This window comes from Aotus nancymaae, unplaced genomic scaffold, assembly GCF_030222135.1.
Source record: "Aotus nancymaae isolate 86718 unplaced genomic scaffold, 86718_ANA_hifiasm-v0.15.2.pri h1tg000014l, whole genome shotgun sequence".
NCBI classification, from domain to species: Eukaryota; Metazoa; Chordata; class Mammalia; order Primates; family Aotidae; genus Aotus; species Aotus nancymaae.
The window spans coordinates 26,257,712-26,281,295 of NW_026988425.1; positions in this window are offsets into that span (position 1 = coordinate 26,257,712).

A 23,584-nucleotide genomic window follows, 5' to 3' on the forward strand; every position below is an offset into this window, starting at 1 on the left:
AAATTTTAGTAAGACATTAAAATGAATAAACACATATTTGTTTTTATTTTATTTTTAAATACCTTTCATCATGATGCATTTAAGTAATTTGTGCTTTAAGTGACTATAAGCAACTGATTTGTTTGTTTAAAACATAAAATCAATTTTATACATGCTCAGCTTTAAGTTAATTGAACAACACAGGTTAAAATAGAAACTGCCTACTTTCACAAACGAATATTTATAAGATACGTGAAAACAAGTTTTGACAGGCATCCCCTGGGAATTCCACATTAATATACTACATTGACATATCAAGAGTTCTAAAAGTATGTTTTCTATTATCATAATATAATCAATAGCCTAATAAGAAATGATGAATAAGAAATATAAATATTAATCACAAAATTGTTTCCCTGGGGAAGACAAAATATTTTATGAATAAAAGCTCTGGATTTGAGTTATTTTCCCTTCATATACTTCTTAAATTTTGGTCACACTTTTAATAACATCTTAGAAGACAGCTCGGTGGGAACTCTGTGTCAAGTCCCTTCCATTTTTCCTTGTACTCTTAAAAATAATAATGTCAAATTTCAGAAAAAAAAATGTATTAACTAGAGAGTTAATATTTTATTAAAAAGTTTTTTAAAAGTGCAGATTTCCTACAAAGGAAGTTATGACACGAGAAAATGACAAACTCTTTGAATAAGCTCACACACGTGTGTGTTAAGAATCCAGAGGTCTTAGTCATATGCAAGTGTAGGAAAAAAGTGGAATTTAAATACAAAGGCCCAGATTTTCATTGTTAGTCTGTTTAGTTTATGAATAATGTCACATAAAGAACCAAATTCAGTTCAAATGATTGGTCTCCAGTTATAACATAGGGCACAGACTTCTTTTCAATAAGTTCTTTACTCTTCATCATGGTGCAATATACATATATAAGGGCCAAACCTCACAGAACAGAAAAGTTCTGAAGGTACGCCAGGTGATTTTTATTGCAACAGAAGCATACTTTTAAAAGCCAACCTCAGGATCTTCAAAGGTTTTCCATGAGTAAAGTGTATATGCTAATGCTTCAATAAATAGAGACAGTACCTATTATATCTTACTATATAGACAGGGAATAGTAACTCCTTGAACATAGTGACATTTCATTTATTACAAATTTAATAACTTTTGACATGTGAATGTGAGAATATTGAGATGCATTTAAATAAACATTTAAGTAAATATTGAGCTATGTTTTAAAAAAATGTATTTGAGGTCAGGCATAATGATTCACATCTGTAATTCCTGAACTTTGGGAGGCTGAAGAAGGTGGATTACTTGAGGTCAGGAGTTCAAGACCAGCCTGGCCAGCATAGTGAAACCCTGTCTCCACTAACAAAACCCACAGAGTATTATCTGAGTGTGCTGGCCCATGCCTATAATCCCACTACCTAAGAGGCTGAGGCAGGAGGATTCCTTGGACTCAGGAGGCAGAGGTTTCAGTGAACTGAGATCAGGCCACCGTACTCCAGCTTGGGTGACAGAGTGAGACTCCATCCCCCTAAAAAAATGTACTTGTTAGGGCTAATGTTAAAAAACATATATTCACTGCTACAATGCCTAACTTTTTACTAAAACTTTTATTTTATTTTATAGAAACCTCATTATTTGAGTGACTGCATTTTACTCTGAAGTATGTAAATATATCCATGGACTATGTTATTAATTGAATTTTGAAGTCCTAATACTGACAGAACTAACATTACAAAGAGATGTGTGACTATAAGGCATTTCAGGTAGTGGCTACTTAATTTGGAAACTGTCTCTTTAGACTAGAAGAGGTTTCTTGACCCTCAAGGAGACTTTTGATGAGCTCTGAAGGCTGCAATGAATGTTCTCAACCAGATATTTCTTCATATTTTGTAATATTACTGAGTACGTCAAATGAATTATTCAATTCTTCAGAATTATAAGGTTCAATACTAATTTCAGTTTTAAAACACAAAATGTCTAGATAAAAATTATTTTTTACACCTTAGTGAATTATGAATAGATGACAGTAAGCTGTTTAAATTATTTTGGCCAATTCAAGTAGCAGGTACTTAGAACAAAAGTGGAGTATGCCTACATATATGCAAATAATTATTTCTATATAAAACAAGTACATATAATATTGATCAATAAAATTAAAATTCCTTAGACAATGTTTAATTCTTATTATTCAAATGTATAAATATTCTGAGATATTTTTAAGGAAGTGTTCAGAGTTTTAGCCTATGAAATACAGTTGTTCTGTTGAGTGAATATCTATTCACATCGCTCTTATACAAAAACGTATGAAAATCACACATTAGGAAATTTTTTTGTATGGAATAGTAGTGACAGCAGCAGGAGGCAGACAAATGAAACTCCAAACTCCTCCAGTGAAGCCCCACCTTCAAGCCGAAGACAGTTTAAAGCCTAGCTACAAGTCCCAGGTACATCCATCGGCCCGACTGAGAATCTCTCTTCTCCTTTGATGTGATTTTCCCTGATTGATTCACCCTTTTCCTGTTTTACATATACCTACCCGTCCCTAATTGGCTTTTTACACGGCCAAGTCCACCTTTGAGTGGTGCCTTTTTTTACTTTTTTTGTCTTCTCACAAACCAATCAGCATGCACTCCCCTATTCTGAGCCCATGAAAGCCCCAGACCCAGCCACACTGGGAGAGAAACCACGGACTTCAGTTGGGGGATAAACCCTTCATCCCCTCATCCCCTTTCTGCTGAGAGGTTTTCCATCACTCAATAAAATTATTCTCTACCCTCCTTGCCCTTCAATTGGCAGCATATCCACATTCTTCTTGGATGCGTTATAGGTGTAGGTGACAGGGGGTTGGAGGCAGCAAACCACATTGCCATGTGTGTATCTATGCAACAATCCTGCATGATCTGCACATGTACCCCAGAACCTAAAGTACAATAATAATAAAAAAAAGAACTAGAGAAGTGCTGAACACAGGTCTGAGCTATAACACAAGTGGATTGGGGTATGCCTGGTCCAGCCATGGGCTGAGCTAGTGCACAAGCCTGTTGTGGCCATGGCAGGCCAAGTGAACGGGCCATCTCCTGTAGCAGGTAGTGTGGCCAAGCAAGGGAGGATCATTGTTGGCCACACGTTCCTGGCTGGCAAAGTGAATTAGAAAAAACCTGCATTAGTAGAAATATTCAGAGAGAGGGAGAGACAGTGTGGAGGTAAGGGTAGAGTCTCTAATTGTGTATAATAATTCACAGATGGAAAAAATTTTGAAGCAGGAAACCAAGAAAGAGACAAGCTAAATATTAAGATATTAAAATCAAAATAGAAAATAAAGATATGTATCCATCAAATTCCCCTGCTTCAGACAAAGCTGGTGGAAGATCAATACTTTAGAAATTTTCTCATAAAATATAGTTACTTTATAAACTGAAAAGGTGAACTTTTGGAAAATATTGTAGCAGACACCAATTACTCACCACCTCAATTCAATACATGTTATCAATATTATATTATTATATGAGAGATTCATTTTCTTATTATAAATTAAAGGTAAATAATATACTTCACAGTGAGATTTTCCTTTGAAGTCTAGAAAGAATCAAGAAACATCATTCCACCATTTCTCTTTAAAAGTATACTAGATGGCACATTAAGAGCACCGAGACATGGAGAATAATTAAATAATTAATGCATTAAAGTGAAAATTTTGGAAAGGAAAAATAAAATTGTATAAACAACAAACAATTTGTCTACAAACAAAACTCAAGACTGTTCCTACAGGAACTATATATTAGTTTTACAATGTTCAGATTACTATCTACTCTAAAGTTCTGGAAATAATTTATATCCTATTTAAGTGGATCTTCTGTATTCTTATCTCTTTATTACTTGGATTTTTAAATTAAAAATTATCTGCATATGTGAACAATTATTTTTAAAATCAACACTTTTCAAAACTATTTGTTTTAATACATTTTAAAAATAAAAATCTCTTAAACTTTGAAAAAATACCATAAAATCATATGGAATATCTTTCTCTTAATATACTGTCTATTCCAAGCACTGCTTTATTTACATATTTGCATCTATATTCATAAGTAAGATAAGATATCTATAATTTTCTTTTTTATGCTAATTTCATCTGGTGTTGGTATTAAAGACATGCTGACTATATAAAATACTTTGTTGAGTTTTCTATGCCCTGAAATTGATTTAAAATCTTTGGGGAAATCCATATTTTAAACAAAACTGTGAAACCCTCAAATATTGGTTTCTCTTTTAAAACTCTTAAGTCTAGATATAGGTTGATATCATCTGCAAAAGGGGATAGTTCGGCTTCCTCTCTTCCTATTTGGATACCTTTATTTCTTTCTCTTGCCCAGTTGGCCTGGCCAGCATTTCTAACACTATATTGAATAGGAATGGTAACAGAGGGCATCTTTGTCTTGGGACCATTTTCAAGAAGACTACTTCCAGCTTTTGCCCATTCAGTACATTGTTGGCTGTGGATTAGTTACAGACTGCTCTTATTATTTTGAAATATTTTACTTTGTTACCTATTGAGAGATTTAACATGAATGGACATTGAATTTTATTGAAAGCTTTTTCTGCATCTATTGAGACAATTATGTGTTTTTTGTTAGAAAGACAAACTTTGCTAGTTTTTGCTTACTTTTGTAAGCTTAAAATTAAAACAGTTAAATTCATGAAATATATATGTACTTGTGCTCTCTCTTTCCTTTCTTTGGGCTTACTAAATTTTATTTAACTTTTTAGGAATGATCTTTTGGATGTATTAATTCTTTCTTATTTATTATTATTTAGTCATGTTAATACCATTTTAGGGTTAATTTTCTCTTCATATTTATACACTTTCTATCTTTCAATTATCTGACAATAACTGTTTTCTTTAATATTACAGACATTTAAAATTAATTTTTTTCTCTGAAAAGAAGTTCTGGAAAAGCCAAGTTTCTAGTATGTTCTAGAGAGGTTGGAAAAATTATTTTTTATTATCTTTTGAATTAAAGATTATCTAGTAATTTATTTATTTTCATATAGTTACTCTTATTTTGTGGTTATTATTTGCCACAATTTCTGTCTTAGATATATCCTAAGAGTTAGAGATGGTTTTTCTTTCCATATTCCAAATTATTAGCCATTTTTGTTTGTTTTCAATTTTTTTAAACGGAGTGAGCACTCCACATGTTCTGAAAGCTAGGATTTTTGGAGATGTTGCATCCCTGAAATACATTAAACAATGCATCAAGTAACCAGTATCTTATAGTGACGTAAATAATATTTTATATTATTTTTTTTGAGACCTTCACACAGTTGTTCAGATTTAAGTATGGCATATTAGTGAGAAAGCCTTGTGGCATAGGCTTACTGTCTAATTCTCTCTCTTGTGCTATACATGTTGAATTTCCTTGTGCCTAGTGGAATTTATATGTACTAATGCACCCATCCATGACATAAATAAGGGGAGAGGTATTTTTTTTATCTTAATTAGCTATAGTGATATTTCCATCACAAAGCCGTTTTAATGATAATAAGACCTCAACCGTCTTGGCTGTTCTAATCCAAGTTCATGGGCTCCAGTGAAGAAAATACAACTCATAGGGACTTCTCTCTATGATATATTTGTCCATGGTTATCAAAGGATTGTATAGTTTATGGAGCGTATGGCTCTTTCTGAAATTACAAGCACTCCTAACACATGGGTTGTGTGATCTGTTCACACAAGAGATGGAAAGAAAAGGCCAGGAATTTAAAGGAATTTAATATGAACAAATATAATTTTCAGGACACGATTAAAATAGAAATATGATTAACAATACTTCATTTGTCTCTTGGTATTACTCAATTGCATAATATGAGAGTAAGCACTTTAGTAAAAAACATTGAACATACGCTTCTGATTATTCAGACATTACCTTTGTTAGAAAGGTAAGGGCAAGATCACATTACATTAGAGAATAAGGTTATGTGTTTGATCTAATAAATTGTAAGAGAAATTAAAAATCTAAGCAGCAAGGTATATAGTATATATGTGGTAGAACTTGAGATAAAATGCTATGTAGGCTACAATACTAATGAAAATCAATACTATTTACTTATGTAAATATTACATATATTCAGAAATAAGATTGGGATGATCAGGAGAATGTTTCTACTCAAAATATTCTATTATGAAGCAAATTGGTTCAAAGGAAGCCCTGGAATGAGGATATAGAATTACAAAACTATTATTACAAAACCAAATATCCTAATTTGTTATTTGTTAAAAATGAAAAGAAAATACAGATCACAAATCTCTTTTGTATTTGATGCCAAACTTGGGAGGACAAAAATGGTTTACCCAATAATGTGACTATAAAAATTGTAAGACTGATGATTTTTCTTGATCTCAAAAGTAAAGGGACATGTAAGGAGATGATTATGTAAGAGTAACTACAAGAGAGATTAATTTCTTAAGTTAAATTTAATATTTTTTGTAACCTACTGTTATGAAATTGTATTTAAGGCATTTGTGTCCAGGAATTAAAAAAACAAATCAAACAAACCAACCAACCCTGTGCTATTCTTTAAGTGAATACAAAAAATGTGTAAAGAGCTCCCATGGAAAACAACCATTACTAGCAAGATAAAGTCACTTCAGTGATTAATTTAAAATTTGCTGTAATCAACAGCGTTTTCAAGGAATTTAGTTTACTGAAAAGTAGGACAACACTTTCTAATGGATAACTTACTAAATGTAAACTTACATTGATTACCCTACCATGATACAAATTACACATCTTTATTTTCTAGACAGAAGACATGTAAATATTGGCTTAAGTGTCTCTTTAAAATTAAAAGATAATAAATGGACTCTCACTACATATCTGCCATCAATTTAGAGCTGCTTTTTTCCTGCTAAATACATGACAACCCATTGAGAAATTACTCCTCTTTTGTTGGTTTGTTAAGTATAATTTATTATGAGTAGATGGTGATTTTTAAAAATCAATTTAGCTTTTTTTCTTGCTTCAATTAAGACAAGTATATAATTAATCTCATTTAATCTGTTAATTCATTCATTTATATATGGAATCTCCCTTCCATAATGAGCAGGTACTTAAATTATTGCTGATATCACTCTCTTAATATTTAAAAATAATGAAGGACTATGTTTCTAATTGAGATTGGTCCACTCTTTTCCATTGCAGCAGTGTTCTTCTTCGGGTTTTCTAGAAACATCTCACTAGTCTCATACAAGGCAGGAAAATTCCTGCTCTGGTTTCTTAATCACTTTCTATAAACAGAAAATATCTGTTTCTTAAATGGTTGGTAGAACTGGCTTATGAAGGTTTTTGGTTTAGTACAATTTAGGTGCCTTGCCTAATTTTTTTCTTTAGCCTTATAGAATAAATTGGGTAGTATCCCCCAACCAAATTTATGTCCACTTTGAAATCCAGACTGTGATCTTATGTGGAAACAGGACAGCACATTTGCTGATATGATCACTTAAAATGAAATCACATTGGATAAAGCACATCCTGAATCCAGGGTCACTGCTGCACTTAGTAGAGAGAACACAGCCAGGTGTAGTGGCTCATGCCTGTAATCCCAGTACTTTGGGAGGCCAAGAAGATCGGACCACCTGAGGTCAGGAGTTTGAGAACAGCTTGGCCAACATAATGAAACCACATCTCTACTAAAAATACAAAAATATTAGCTGGACATGGTGGTGCATGCCTGTAGTCCCAGCTACTCAGGAGGCTTAGGCCAGAAAATTGCTTGAACCCAGGCGATGAGGGGTTGGCATCCTGAGCAACAGAGCAAGATTCCATTTCAATTAAAAAAAAAACAAGAGGAAGAAAAAGAGAGAATACACAGTCATACACACATTTCTCATAAATGAATTTAGGGAAATTATCATTTAAATTTTTTTAATGGCAATGTGAAATATTTTCCATGATCATTCAGTTATAATGATCTGCAAATTCAGTTAACACCATCATAATATATTAATAACTTAAAAAAGCTTATTTAATGGTTTGATAAACACATGGCATTTAGGTTAAATGGGATTAAATTTCTGTAAGTAAATTGATTTGATTTATTTTTCTTGTTTTCAGATAATTTTTTTCTATAATACTTTTTGTAAATTTGAGACTTGGTTTGAATTCAATATAGCCATTTATGAAAAGTTTAACATTTGTAAATGCTTATATGTGTGTTTTCTGTGTGTATATACATATATATACTCAAAATAATGTATTACACATTATATATACTGAATATAGTATATCCTCAAAACTATAATCATGAATATATAAATGCACACATATATAATGATTAAATCAACATACAGGTTCATATTTGTTGTATATGTTTTCTAGAGGTCTATTTTCTTTCTAAATTTAACCCAAGATGATCTATAAAATACTGAAAAAGGTGTGCTAAAATTGCCCCACATAATAGTGAATAGATTATTTTTCTCCACTGGTAGACCCACCATGTTCCTTTCACACATATTGATGCCACAGTATTTTTGTAATATTTTTACTTATTTCATGATATTGACTCTTCCTTCTAAATCTTTTATAGCAGACTGTTTATCCTTGTGATGCTCATCCATCTTAAAATATTTTGTCATTTCAATAACTGTTAGCACAGTTTTTGTATGCTCTCTTTCACTCCCTCCTACCACCACTCAATTTTCTACTTCTTTAGGGACTGTTGAGTTTTTCTTCAATTATATCTCCATCCTACTAGTTTTGAAGCTGTATATTTTATTTCTGTTTTTAGGTCAGAGATTTACTCTAATGATGTTGTGTGACCCCAGTCTGCAATAAATGAGTATTTACTGAGAATTCATGCTCAGATATTAGTCCCCTTGGGCTTCAGGACAACTGGGTCAGGCCCACATTGGTCACTTCTGGCTATGGAGCACTTTCTTTCATTCATCACTCTGTGCTAGCAAATACCATCTCTGTGATATGATGGAAAAAAGTTTAGAATCACTTATCTAACCTATATTTTGAAAATACATTTTTGACGTAAGACAAATCTAAATTGAATCAGCTTTTCTGTTCTCAAAGTTAGAAAAATTTTTAAATTGACTGAGATAACATTCTGTCGCTTTTTAAAAAATCAAAAGCAATCTTATAGTAATCAAAATCAAATCAATCAAAATCTTATAGTAAAACAAAGCAAAGTACTTTCTTTAATATGTAAAAATTATAGGTTGTTACAGAAACATATCTGTATTTGCAAGGTTAAAATTTTCTTTTGCCATTTTTAAAAATATATTTTATTGCATTTTAGGTTTTGGGGTACATGTGAAGAACATACAAGATTGTTGCATAGTTATATACATGGTAGTGTGGTTTGCTGCCTTCCTCCCCATCACCTATATCTGGCATTTCTCCCCATTTTTAATAATACAATCTATTTTTAACTAGTCATCATGTTGTACAGCAGATCTGAATTTATTCTTCCTCTCTAACTGAAACTTTGTATCCTTTGATCACCATCTTGCCAACCCTCTAACCAATTCTCATTTTACTTTATGCATCATTATTTTCAAGTTTTTAAGTCTCTCAATGTGAAGTTCTTAGCCTCCTTAATGACTTAATGTTAAGTAAGTATTGATAATTTTGTATTTGTATTGTTTTCCAAAATTCTGGGAAATTTTCATTTATTTTCATCGATTTGAATATCACCTGTCAGTTCATATACTTTGGAAGTCAGATTAGACATAAATTGAACTTTTTCATGCTCTATGCCCTCTACTGTTTGTGTATGTGAGTGTGCAATTTCTGTACCTCTTAAGGCTGCAATGTAAATCATTTTATTGGATCCATATATATATATAAACTGTTTTATTACCTTAGATGTATACTATATCTGGCCTTTCTCCCCATGTTATCCCTCCCCACACTCCCCAGTCCCCGCTGTCCCTCCTCTACCCCCCCCAACTGCCCCTGCTGTCCCTCTTCTACCCCCCACAACTGCCCCCGCTGTCCCTCCTCTACCCCCTACAACTGCCCCCAGTGTGTGATGCTCCTCTCCCTGAGTCCATATGTTGACTGTTCAACAACCACCTATGAGTGACAACATGTGGTGTTTGGTTTTCTGTTCTTGTGTCAGTTTGCTGAGAATGATGGTTTCCAGATTCATCCAAGTCCCTACAAAGGACACAAACTCATTGTTTTTTATGGCTGTGCAGTATTCCATGGTGTATATGTACCACATTTTCTTTGTCCAGTTTATCATTGATGGGCATTTGGGTTGGTTCCAGGTCTTTGCTATTGTACCCAGGGCTGCAATGAACATATGTGTGCATGTGTCTTTATAGTAGAACGTTTTATAGTTCTTTGAGTATATACCCAGTAATGAGATTGCTAGGTCAAATGAAATTTCTATTTCTAGATCCTTGAGAAATCACCACACTATCTTCCACAATGGTTGAATTAATTTACACTCCCACCAACTGTGTAGGAGTGTTCCTATTTCTCCACATCCTCTCCAGCATCTGTTGTCTCCATATTTTTTTAATTATCACCATTCTAAGTGGCGTGAGATGGTATCTCACTGTGGTTTTGATTTGCATTTCTCTAATGACCAGTGATGATGAGCATTTTTTCATATGTTTGTTTGCCTCATATATGTCTTCTTTTGAAAAGTGTCTGTTCATATCCTTTGCTCAGTTTTTAATAGGGTTGTTTGTTTTTTTTCTTGTATATCTGATTTAGTTCTTTGTAGATTCTGGATATTAGCCCTTTGTCAGATGAGTAGATTGCAAAAAGTTTTTCCCATTCTGTTGGTTGCTGGTTTGCTCTAATGATGGTTTCTTTTGCTGTACAGAAGCTCTGAATTTTAATTAGATCTCATTTATCTGCCTTGGCTTTTGTTGCCATTGCTTTTGGTGTTTTAGACGTGAAGTCCTTGCCTATGCCTATCTCCTGGATTTCTAGGGTTTTTATGGTGTTAGGTTTTACTTTTAAATTTTGATTCATCTGGAGTTAATTTTAGTGTAAGGTGACAGGAAGGGGTCCAGTTTCTGCTTTCTGCACATTGCTAGCCAGTTTTCCCGACACCATTTGTTAAACATGGAGTCCTTTCCCCATTGCTTGTTTTGGTCAGATTTGTCAAAGATCAGATGGTTGTAGATGTGTGGTGTTGCTTCTGAGGCCTCTGTTCTGTTCCATTGGTCTATGTCTCTGTTTTGGTACCACTACCATGATATTTTGATTACTGTAGCCTTGTAATATAGTTTGATGTCTGGCAGTGTGATGCCTCCAGCTTTGTTCTTTTTGCTTAGGATTGTCTTGACCATGCAAACTCTCTTGTGATTCCATATGAAGGTTAAAGTGTTTTTTTCCAGTTCTGTGAAGGTCATTGGTAGCTTGATGGGGATAGCTTTGAATCTGTAGATTACTTTGGGCAGTATGGCCATTTTCACGATATTATTCTTCCTAACCATGAGCATGGAATGTTTTTCCATCTGTTTGTATCCTCTCTTAATTCGTTGAGCAGTGGTTTGTAGTTCTCCTTGAAGAGGTCCTTTACATCCTTTGTTAGTCGTATTCCTAGGTAATTTATTCTCTTTGTAGCAATTGTGAATGGGAGTTAGCTCTTGATTTGGCTCTCTGTTTGTCTGTTATTGATATATAGGAATGCTTGTGATTTCTGCACATTGATTTTTTATCCTGACACGACTGAAGCTGCTTATCAGTTTGAGGAGATTTGGGGCTGAGATGATGAGGTCTTCTAGATATACAATCATGTCATCTGTAAATAGAGAAAGTTTGACTTCCTCCTTTCATAATTGAACACCTTTATTTCTTTTTCTTACCTGATTGCTTTGTCTAGAACTTCCAATACTATATTGAATATGAGTGATGAAAGAGGGCATCCTTGTCTAGTTCCTGATTTCAAAAGGGATTCTTCCAGCTATTGCCCATTCAGTATGATATTGGCTGTAGGTTTGTCATAAACGGCTTTTATCATTTTATGATATGTTCCATCGATACCTAGCTTATTGAGAGTTTTTATCATGAAGGGCTGTTGAATTTTGTCTAAGGCCTTCTCTGCATCTATTGAGATAATCATGTGGTTTTTGTCTTTGGTTCCATTTATGTGATGGATTATGTTTATGGATTTGCATATGTTGAACCAACCTTGCATCCCCAGGAGGAAGCCTACTTGATTGTGATAGATAAGCTTTTTGATGTGCTGTTATAATCAGTTTGCCAGTATTTTATTGAAGATTTTTGTATCGATATTCATCATGGATATTGGTCTAAAGTTTTCTTTTTTAGTTGAGTCTCTGCCTGGTTTTGGTATCAGGATGATGTTGATCTCATAAAATGAGTTAGGGAGGATTCCTTCCTTTTGTATTGTCGATACAGTTTCAGAAGGAATGGAACCAGCTCCTCTTTGTATGTCTGGTAGAATTCGGTTGTGAACCTGTCTAACCCTGGACTTTTTTTGCTTGGCAGGCTATTGATTGCTGCCTCTAGTTCAGCCCTTGTTATTGGTCTATTCAGGGTTTCAACTTCATCCTGGTTTAGTCTTGGTAGAGTACAAATATCAAGGAATTTATCAATTTCTTCCTGGTTTACTGGTTTATGTGCATAGAGCTGTTTGTAGTAATCTCTGATTGTAGTTTGTATTTCTGTGGGATCAGTGGTGATGTCTCCTTTATCTGTTTTTATTGCATCTATTTGATCCTTCTCTCTTTTCCTTTTTATTAGTCTGGCTAGTGGTCTATTTTGTTGATCTTTTCAAAAAACCAGCTCCTGGATTTATTGATTTTTTGAAGGGTTTTTGTGTCTCTGTCTCCTTCAGTTTGCTTCTGATCTTAGTTATTTCTTGTCTTCTGCTAGGTTTTGAGTATTTTTTATCTTCCTCCTCTAGCTCTTTCAATTTTGATGATAGGTTATCAATTTTAGATCTTTCCTTGTTTCTCATGTGGCATTTACTACTATAAATTTCCCTCTCGACACTGCTTTAAAGGTGTCCCAGAGATTCTGGTAAGTTGTGTCTTCATTCTGATTGGTTTCAAAGAACATCTTTATTTCTGCCTTCATTTCATAGTTTATCCAGTCAACACTCAGAAGCAAGTTGTTCAGTTTCCAAGTGTTTGTGTGGGTTTGAGTGTATTTTTCAATCCTGAGTTCTAGTCTGATTGTGCTTTGGTCTGATAGACTGTTAAGATTTCCATTCTTTTGCATTTGTTGAGGAGTGATTTGCTTCCAATGATGTGGTCAATTTTAGAGTAAGTGAAATGTGGTGCTGAGAAAAATGTATATTCTGTGGCTTTGGGGTAGAGCATTCTGTATATATCTATTAGGTCCACTTGGTCCAGCTCTGCATTCATGTCCTGGTTGTCTTTGTTAAATTTTTCTTGTTGATCTGTCTAATATTGACAGTGGAGTGTTGAAGTCTCCCACTATTATTGTGTGGAAGTGTAAATCTCGTTTTAGGTCGTTAAGAACTTGCTTTATGTATCTGGGTGCTCCTGTGTTGGGTGCGTATATATTTAGGATAGTTAGCTCTTCTTGTTGGATTGATCCTTTTACCATTATGTAATGTCCTTCTTTGTCTCTTTTGATCTTTGTTGGTTTGAAGTCCATTTTATCAGAGATTAGGATTGCAACCCCTGTTTTTTTTTGTTGTTGTTGTTCTCCATTTGCTTGATAAATCTTCTTTCATCCCTTTATTTTGAGTCTATATGTGTCTTTGTATGTGAGATGGGTTTCCTGAATACAGCACACTGATGGGTCTTGACTTTTTATACAGTTTGCCAGTCTATGTCTTTTGATTGGGGCATTTAGGCCGTTTACATTCAACGTTAATATTGTTATGTGTGAATTTGATCCTGCCATTTTTTTACTGGCTGGTTTTCTTTCCAGTTAATTGACTCATTTTCTTCATTTCATTTTTGGTCTTTGCCAACGGGTTTGCTTTTGCAGTGGCTGGTACTTGTTCCTTTCCGTGCTTAGTGTTTCTTTCAGGAGCTCTTGTAGGGCAGGTCTGGTGGTGGCGAAATCTCTCAGTAATTGCTTGCCCATAAAGGATTTTATTTCTCCTTCACTTATGAAGCTTAGTTTGGCTGGATATGAAATTCCTGGTTGAAAGTTCTATTTACGGATGTTAAATATTGGCCCCCACTCTCTTCTGGTTTGTAAGATTTCTGTCAAGAGATCTGCTGTGAGTCTGATTGGCTTCCCTCTGTGGGTGACCTGACCTTTCTCTCTGGCTGCCCTTAGCATTTTTTCCTTCATTTCAACCCTGGTGAATCTGACAATTATGTTCCTTGGGGTTGCTCTTCTTAAGGAATATCTCTGTAGAGTTCTCTGTATTTCTTGAATTTAAATGTTGGACTGCCTTGCTAGGCTTGGGAAGTTCTTCTGGATAATATCCTGGAGTGTGTTTTCCAGCTTGTATTCATTCTCCTCATCATATTCAGGTACACCGATCAAGTGTAGATTAGGTCTTTTCACATAATCCCATATTTCTTGGAGGCCTTGTTCACTTATTTTCACTCTTTTTTCTCTTGTCTTGCCTTCTCTTTTTACTTCATTGAGTTGATCTTCAATCTCTGATATCCTTTCTTCTGCTTCATTGATTCAGCTATTAAAACTTGTGTTTGTTTCACATAGTTCTCGTGCAGTGTTTTTCAACTCCATCAAGTCATTTATGTTCTTATTTATGTTGGTTATTCTAGTTTGCATTTCATCTAACCTTTTTTTGAGGTTTTTGGTTTCTTTGCATTTGTGCTCCTTTAGCTCAGAAAAGTTTGTTATTATCTACCTTCTGAAGTCTGTTTCTGTCAATTCATCGCACTCTTTCTCCATCATGTTGTGTTCCCATGTTGTTGAGGAGTTGTGAGTCCTTGAAGGAGAAGAGGTGTTCTGGTCTTTGATGGTTTCATCTTTTTTGTGCTGTTTTTTCCCATCTTCATGGATTTACCTGACTGTGGTGTCAGGGAGCTTCTTGATGAGGTTTCTTGTCTGCCTGTCGAGGTGCTACAGGGTTTCTAGGGACTCTTTCAGGTTACTAGGGAAGATTCCTGTGCCTTTTTTGGTTATACTGGGAGATTAGGCCCGCCTCTTCCACTGAGCTGTGGGCCTGCTGGGTTTTCAAGAACGCTGTCCCGTTGCTATGTAGGCTTCCTGTGTTTTTTTGTTAAAACACGTAGCCCAGTCCCATCCCTCTAATCGTGGGTTGTGCCCTTCCTCCACTGGGCTGAGTCATTCAGGGTTCAGCTCAGACTGTGGCACTGGCTGTGCAACCCTCTAGAGCCAGAGCTTCAGCCTTCTGGGATTTGTGGGGGAGAGTAGGGACCTGCCCAGCCATGCCCAGCCATCTCCCCATTTCTGCTTCCTCTCTCTGCTGTCATGGGGTAGGGGCCTACTGAGCTGCTCCCACTTACAGTTCCCTCTCTCTCTGGATGAGGGGAGGTGGTGATAGCTCAGTCTGCAGGCTCTCCCAGCCAGCTTTTGGGCTTATGCATCTGTTTAGGTCTTTGCACCAAACAGGGACACTATCCTGGGTTATTATTCAACTCTATGCTTGCAATTCCCAGTGCTTGACTGGCAAAGATCCCCTGGTCTATGTATTGCTGAGGCTTTGGGGGAAGTGCTGTATATGGACCGGAGTGCCGGGGGAGCCTCTGACTCACCAGTCAGATGCACTTTCAGGGTAAAGCAGCACCTCTCCCCGCCTCACTCTGCCTTGCCTGGGCTTTGCTCGATGTAGGACCAGACCTGTTGAAATGCCCCAGGTACCTTGGTTGGAGCTAAGAGATCTCTGGATTTCTGCGTCTCTCTCGCTGGGTGTTGTGCACCGAAGTTGTGTCTATTCGGCCATCTTGGAGAGTCTCTCTGGATCTATATTTTTATCTACTAAGTTGAATCTTCTACTAAATATCTCCTTTGAATTGTTTGTTTTATTTAAGTGCCTATAGTTGGCATCACTAGGAGCTCTTAGCAATGAATTAAACACTCCTGGGTTTTCCTTGAGGGAACTTCAGGAATAATGTATTTTATTCCAGGTAAGATTCTTGTTTTGTTGTTGTTGTTGTTGTTGTTAAACTCTAATTCCAGAAATGACATTTTTCCCTTTTGTTCATATGATTGTATATGCAAGGATTTCTGTAGTTCATATTGAGATTCTTAGATTTATATGTGAATCCTAATAATTAGCATCATGTGCTACCAAGGTTATATTTTCCTGAGGTGTAAAAACTTCTAATACTTGGTTGTTTACTCCTATACCCTTAGAATCTTTTCACATATAACAAGACACAACAACTCTTGCCTGCCACATCTTGTGTACATCTCTTAGAAAAAATTTGCTAAGCTAACTTTGCTCTTGATCTCCAGATCTTAGAAATTATTTTTGCTATTTTGTGAGTTTGTATGCAACCAAATCTATTGATATGCTCACCTGTCTACTTCTTCATACATTTGTTCATGTATTGGTTTGCTTGTTTATTGGTCCCAGAATTTCAAGAACTTGCAATGCATTTTAAAATTAATATATTTAGCATTCAATAAATAATTTTGCTAAATCTAACAAGAAATACAAATAATAGTACCTTGAACAAAGAAGTGCTTTTCTATGTAATGTGAAACCAGAGATAGACTAGATAGTTATTAGCCTTGATTTTGGGTTTAGGGATTTCTAAACAAATATCTCTTCACTTACCTGAGTTTTTCTATAATGGTCACATTCAGTTTCTCCAGATTTAGCCAATTAACTTTCTTTTTTAGTGAGAAAAAAAGAGGTGAAGCAAAAGGCAAAAGGGCAGAAGAGTATGTACTAACTAATTTTTTGGAAGTCTAACTCACTGATCTCCACTTATATGCTTTTGCTAAGAATTGTGCCACATAAGATCACCTCTAGTGAGGTAGCAAAATGTAAATTTTTCTATATCTAACTAACGTCAGATTATTTTAGTGAAGAAGAAAAAGATGATGACATTAGGAAAGAAACTAGTAATTGATAACACATAATTATCAGCCACATTGACAGAATTCTGTTACCTCTATGCAGCCTTTTAGAATTTTATGAAAAACTGAAAGTGTGTGCTTATAATGGGATAGCATAGTGTATTTTCACTGTATATGGAATTCTAGATTGATTTTTTTTTTTTTTTTTTGTCTTTCGGGAATCTTAATGATGCGCTATCACTGTTTAAGGCCACACAATTTTGATATAATTTAGCAGCCATTCAAATTTGTTCCCAGTAGATAGTGTGTCATTTTATGATTATTTTCAAAAGTTTTTTCTTCTTTATATTTTTTAGTACTTTGTGATTTGCTTAGGTATGCTTGATTGAAGTATACTAGGTTGTCCAAAACAAACAAACAGATTTTCACTTCCCTGTTGCCAGGAAAACTTATACAGTTTCTTTAAACACTGTTTATATTGTAAACCAAGTAAAAGTTACAAAGGAAAAAAATGTTTTTAGAAGTGATAATTGGAAAATGTGAAGTGCTGTAGAAGAAAATATATCAATATATTTGGGTTGTTTTCCCCCATTTGGGTAGTGGAAAGAACTTAGCATTCTCTCTTCTAAATGCACGGTATGCTTTACCTTTAAATAAACACCACTGACATAAGGTGTTTATTTAAAGGTAAAGCATACAGTGCATTTAGAAGATGAGAATGCAGCCCTAGAATGAGTCCCAATGATATCCTAGAAAAATTATTCAAGGCCGTCTTGGCTCCCAATGGGCCAGACTGAGTCTGTTCGAATGGCCAGAACCCATGCAAGGAGTCTAGGCTTTACGAAAGTTCAGAGAAGCTCTTGGTAGGGATGCTTGTAATTCCCTTTAGATAGGTAATAAAGTCAAGCTTGTGAAACTACTTAGACAAGTTGCAAAATACGAGTAAAACACAGGTGGAAATGCATTACCAGGAGATTTTCAGCCCCTGAACAGAGTATGAAAAAATTTATTCCTTATGTTGATAAAGAGTCAAGAAATCTCCCTGTAGCCTTCACTAGAGATATAAATGCTATTTTTCTAGTTGAGATGTAAATCAATTCTATGTCTAAAATATTTTCCAAAATATTTTTTTAAATTATTATATTCTTAACAAGTCAAAAACAAATATCCCCACTTTTGTTTTTCTGAAATTCTTTATACCAATGGTAATCAACGCTAATAGAATTGCATATGTCCTCTTACACTCTTTATAATTATATATACACACATACATTTTTACATACATTTAAAAAGAAATGTAATTACACAAGAATGGTTTATGCTTACATGAATGCCCAATGCAGTTAATTATATCATGTATAGAATTTTATTTTTATAAATACTTCATATTAAAACTAATCTTTGAATTCCATAATGTATTTAACAAAACATGTATATTTTTAAAATTAATTTTGAGAAAGTTATAAATACAATTCAGAAGACAATTCAGAGGATCTTTTCAATCAGTCAAGCTGAAGTTATTCAATACTATCAGAAAAAATACTTTATTTTGTACTTCACACTACATAAAAATATATTGACAATAGAAAGACCTGAATGTAAAACCTACAAATAAGAAAAAGACTTGTATCCAGATTACATATACAAAAAAAGAAACTTAAATATTTCATTAATAAAAAGGTGGCAAGTTGAGTGCAGTGGCTCATGGCTGTTATCCCAACATTTTGGGAGGCTGAGGAGAGAAAATTGGTTGAGGCCAGGAACTCAAGAGCAGCATAGTGAGACCCCAGTCTGTAAAAAAATGAAACAAAAATATCAACTAGGCATGGTTGTGGATGTCTGTCATCTTAGCAACTCAGGAGACTCAGGAAGAGGATAGCTTGAGTTTGGGAGTTCCAGGATGCAGTGAGTCATGATGATGTCACTGTAATCCAGCATGGGCAACAGAGTGAGACTCTGTCTTAAAGAAGAGAAGAGGAAGAAGAAAGAGGAGGATGAGGAGGAAAGAGAAAGAGAAAGGAGCAAAGAAAGAAAGAAGAAAGAAAGAGATGGAAAAAGAAGAGGAAGAAGAGGAAAGAGAAAAAGAAGAAGGAGGAGGAGAGGAAGGAAGAAGAGAAGAAAAGAAAGAAAGAGAAGAAGAAGAGAAAGAAGATGAAAGAAAAGAAGAAGAAGAAAGAAGAAAAAAGAAGAAGAAAGAAGGAAGGAGAAGGGGAGAAAGGGAAGTGGGAGAAGGAGAAGAGGAAAAGGAAGAAGAAGAGAGAAGGAAGAAACAAGAGGAGAAGGAGAAGAGGAAGAAGAGGGAAGAGAAAAAAGAAAAAGAAGAAGACAATGATGGAGGAGGAGGAAAGAAGGAGAAGGAGGAGAAGCAGAAGAGGAATAAGAGGAAAGAGAAGAATAATAAGAGGAAGAAGAAGAACAAAAAGGAAGGAGAAAGAGAAGGAGGAGGAGGAATAAGACAGATGACAACAGTGGAGGAAGAGGAATGAAAGAAATAATGAGAAGGAAGAAGGAGAAGGAGGAGAAGCAGAATAAGAAGAGGAAAGAGAAGAATACGAAGAGGAAGAAGAAGAAGGAGGAGGAAGAGAAAGAAGAAAGAAAGAAAGAAGGAAAGAAAGAAAGAATGAATGAGAAAGAAAGAAAAAGAAAAGCAGGAGAAGGAGGAGAAAAGGAAGAGGAAGAAGGAGGAGGAGAAGGGGAAGGGGAAGGAGGAGGGAAGAAGGAGATACAGAAGATACAGATTTGGAAAGATATAATTCCCAAATATATGTCTGAATGCAAAAAGAGAAAAAAAAAAAACATAAAAAATGTGTGACAACATTAGTCAGTAGAAAATAGCTAACTAACCCATAATGACATATCACTTCCTTCTTATTTGAATATCTAAAATTAAAAATATTGACTATATCCGGTGTTGATGAAGATGCAGAGGAAACAGCTTTCATACATTCCTTGTGAGATTCAACTGCTTTGAAAAACAGTTTTGTGTTTCCTAAAACGTTACTCACCTAGCATAAGATCCAAACACTCTGTTTCTCATTATTTATGCAAGATAAGTAAAGCCATATGCCCATAAAATGATTTGAATGTGAATGCTCATAGCAGCCTTACTTGTAATAGCCCCAAACTGGAAACAACAAATAAAAAAATAGATACATCGTGACTGATTAATACAATGATCTCCTACATCTAAATAAAAAGAAATGTACTATAATATGTACAATGCCATGAATGGATCTCAAAATAATTATGGTGAATAAAATAAGCTTTAAAAAATACTTTATTTATACAATTTCATTCTTATAAGAAACTGTATAACTGATTGCCTGGTAACAGGAGAATGGTATATGTGAGGAGGGATTCCAATGGGGAGGAGGGTCAAAGAGACTTTATAAGATAAAGAGTATATTTATTATATTTATTGTGATGATAGTGTCTGATCTGTAAACTATGTAAAAACTTGTAAAGTTGTATATTTTAAATATGTAAAGTTTACTGCCTATCAATTATTCCTCAATACAGCTGGTAAAATGATGATTTATTCATGAGAAAACATTGAATAATTTAAAATAATTATTAATTTGAAAGAAGTGAGAAAAGTAGAAACATAATGAATTATAAAACAGGTAAAATTTAAAAAATAATTGCATGTCAGTAATTATATGAGATATAAAGATTCAAGTTCCCTACTAAAAATGATTGCCAAATTAAAGATAAAAGCAATACTATGCTACTTATGTAATACCCGCTTAAAATTTGAGCACACAATGAATTTGAAAGCAAATTTCTATTTAAACACTATTTTCAAAAATCCCTTGAGCTATACTAGGTTTTGACAAAATAAGCTTTTAGGCAATATGTCTTAAACATATAAAAGGGACATTTCTCAAATTCAAAAGGGCCAATAGAGCTGAAAGTCACCAATTTCTAAATCCCAATTGCAGTCTCAAAATACAGAGAGTAAAAATTAACATAAATAAAGAAATAAGACAAATCTAAAAATACGTTGGAAGATCATTAAAACACATTTCTATCAAGAATTGTGAAGGATCTGAGACTTTACCTTTCTTAAAAGTGAAAATGAGATATCTGGATGAGAGACAAAAGACACTTTACTACAGGCAGCAATAGCAGTTGCTATTAAATAGCAGTTTAATGTTAGTTTTGTTTTAGTTTTCCATATCCTTGTTCTTACTTGGTGACACAAAGGCCTGGTAACCCTGCAGACAAAGTGGATTGCATAAAAGAGAGGAAGCTAGGGATCAGGGCATTCATATCTTTAATAAGGGGTCGTGAGCCTGCTCAACCTTTGCCACAGAGAGAAACAATATCTTTATTATTCTGGACAGTAAACAAACCTGCTGTTTTATTCTAGAGAGACATATCTTTATCTTCAAATGCTATTCACTATTCAGATATCCTTGAAAAGATGACCTAGAATAAAGGCATCAGAACCTTTGCTGAAAAAAAAAAAAAAATGAGAAATATGAGAGATTATGGTGATTTCTCTTTCAACAATCTCTTAGTGATCCATAAAATGAAAATGAAGAAGCAAGAGTAATGTAGGAGTTTTGATCCACAAGATTAACAAATATCACTGAATTTACATATATAGAAATATAACACACATTTTCAAAGGCATTTTGAACATTTACTAAAATAGGCTACTTATAGGTCATAAAGCAAGTCACAAAAAACTTCAAAGTATCAAAAAATTCCAAGTATGTTCTCTAACCAGAGTGGAACTAAGACAGTAATTGATAATAAATGAGATCAAAAAATTCCTAACACTTTAGAAATTAAACAAGAAACTATAAAACTACATGAATAAAAGAAAAAGTCTACTATATAGAAGAATATATATATTTTTTTTTAACCAGAAAAATGAGTTCAGTTTATTTTTGCCATAACACGAACATTACTGCAGTACATTTTAACATATTTTTTTTTTTTTTTTTATTTTATTTTTATTTTTTTTTTTTATTTATTTATTTTTTTTTAATTGCATTTTAGGTTTTGGGGTACATGTGAAAAACATGCAAGGTTGTTGCTTAGGTGCATACGTGGCAGTGTGATTTGCTGCCTTCCTCCCCTTCACCCATATCTGGCATTTCTCCCATGAATATATTTTTATTAAATGACACTGATGAAGCATTCAAAAAGATGAAATGCAGCTATATTAGTTTGAAACAAAACAATATAGCTTTAAATACAAATATTTGAATATTACAGTAGATAAAAAATAGCATCCCATGTTCAGAAGTTAAAAAGAAAAATAGACATGAAATATAAAATAGCAAGTAATAAGGATAAAATATTTTTTAAAACATGAAAAAGACCATTTGAGCATTTTCATAAAGCAACAACATAAAATAGTTTTTTAAAGATTAATACAAATTACAGGATACTACCAAATTTAAATAATTTAAAAAGAGACAAATTACAAATTAACATGATAATGGAATGGGAAACATTATTTCAGATATGCCAAACATTAAAAATTTAGTAAGATAAATTGAATGTAATTTTATATATATTTGGAAAAAATAATTCAATGACAACTTTTTAGGATAACACGTCAAAATTAGCACAGGAATAAGTATAAAATCTAAATCATACATCTATTTTAAAAGTATATCAAACAAAACTTTTTACATAGAACCTCTATGTCTATAACATTTAGGTTTGAGTTATTTTAAAAAGCTATTATTCAATGATGAATGTAAAAAAAAAGTTTATATTCTAAAAGGGCATATATCAAAAGTTTCTACCAAAAGCAAACAAATACAACGTTTTATTTAATTGTTCAATATTAAAAATTGTTCAATATTAAAAATTTCCTCTCAGAATGAGACTGGAATATTTCTTACCTTCATTCTTATTCAACATCATACTCTCTTTCCCATTCCATTAATGGACTCAGGGGATAATATGATACAAGAATTTAAAGAAATAAAAAAATGTTACTGGAAATACAACTTTGTCATCAATAAATGTAAAAAAAAAAAAAAAGATAATAAATTTACTAACTGAATTAAAAAATATATAGGATATAAAGTTACTGTAAAATAAAATGTCGTGATTCAAGCTCATATTAAGAAGATAAAATTTTAAAATGATAATATTTAAAATAACATTAATTGCATAAAATTATTTGAAATTGATAATTTAGAAAAATATGAATCTTCTATGAAAACATATATTATCCTTTTAAAAATTATAAAATTGTAAAATGGAGGAATATCTTTCATCGTGGACTACAAGATTTAATCCCCTACATGTCAGTTTTCTCCAAACTGAAAAAAGAGATTCAGTGCAATGCCAAAGAAAATCCCAGCAGACTTATCTGGGGAAAAGTGGTAAAGGAGGGGATTTTACAAACTTATTTTAAAATATATATGGTAATGCAGAAATTAAGAGTAACCAGGAAAATTATGAGGAAGACATTTATTGGAAATACACTAATGAATAAGATTTCTTTTCTTTCTTTCTTTTTTTTTTTTTTTGAGACGGAGTTTCGCTCTTGTTACCCAGGATGGAGTGCAATGGCGCGATCTCGGCTCACCGCAACCTCCGCCTCCTGGGTTCAGGCAATTCTCCTGCCTCAGTCTCCTGAATAGCTAGGATTACAGGCACGCGCC